The sequence below is a fragment of the Bombus impatiens genome, unplaced genomic scaffold (assembly GCF_000188095.3).
Source record: "Bombus impatiens unplaced genomic scaffold, BIMP_2.2 scf_0548, whole genome shotgun sequence".
In the NCBI taxonomy this organism is placed as follows: Eukaryota; Metazoa; Arthropoda; class Insecta; order Hymenoptera; family Apidae; genus Bombus; species Bombus impatiens.
The window spans coordinates 1246503-1247792 of NT_176967.1; positions in this window are offsets into that span (position 1 = coordinate 1246503).

Genomic DNA, 1290 nt, shown 5'->3' on the forward strand with positions numbered 1-1290 from the left:
GCCTTTCGATCGACGAGCCTATCCGACGAAGGAAGAGCCGTGGACGCGGTGTCGCTCGAGGCGCGTTAAACGAGCAGAGTTCTGCTTCCCGTTTAGGCGGCGCGTAAATACAAAAAATGCGTTTGCACGTAAACAGACAGTTTAGTATCGGCCCCCACGGACAAACGTAACATTCGTCGCGTTGAAATTTCGCCTGAGAGCACCCAGGCTCGCGCGTTAATCGACGGATAACGGACGAAAACCGTAGACGATTCGACGCCAGACTCGTCGATGTTCGAGATTCGGCCGTTTAAAGAACAAAAAAGGAAAGGCTGGCAGAGGGCGAGTGCGAGAGGAGGAGAAAACGCGACGCGAATAAAAACGGGAAGAAAAGCAGGAAGAAAGAAAAAAGAAAAGCACGAGAGAAATGGGGGGAACGAGTCGCGAAACAAAACGATCGCAACGCAATTAGCTTGATTGGAGGCAGCGAGAGACTTCGACACGGCACCATATCGAAACGTTAATTAGTACGTAACGATCTTGCGTGTGGACAGTGACGCAAGGTGTTCCCCGATTCAGCAGGATTACAGGGGGTGCTGCGGCCTGTGGATGACTATGCAACACGGTCGTTATATGGCAATCCGCTGCCGCGCGACCATGACTCCGCTGTTTGCCCGGCCCGAGGCTCTCCGTTTCGCTCCGCGCGCCGTTCTCGTCGCTTCGCTCTCCGCCAAACAGTTCCGTGCGTGTAATACGAGATGTTTATGCGTCGTGAATGATTCCAGGCGATACTCAATGGGAGGACGTTGAGCGTTGTACCGCGCGCAGCCAGCAGCCCGTTCCAGACTATACTTAGCCGTTCGCGCTGCGTCGTGTCGCGGAAAATCGGACCGGTTCGCGATGGAATTGTGCGATCGGAAAGGGAACGTGGAAAGCGGAAGCCGTGGGAAGGCAAGAGGGACATGGCGAGATCGGGCGGAAGGCGGGAGAGGGCGAATGGAAGTAACACGCCTGTGACGACGGTTCGATGCCGAGTCCCTGGAAAATGAGAAAAAGTATATGTTGCGCGTGTTCGTATAGAAGCGTATACGCGTAGGTAGGCGTAGACCGGGGAGGACGAAGAGCGATATAGAGAAACGGCGATGAACCGACAGATGGCTCCCACGCCGAACGAACCGGCACCTTGATTTGTGGTTGAGCATTTTTCAAGCCATTTGGCTCGACCGCCTATAATTTCCGTCGGTGGCTGCGCGCCCGGCCCTCGCGTGTTTTCCTGCCTTCTGTTTATTTTCTTAACGGCCGAAATAATAA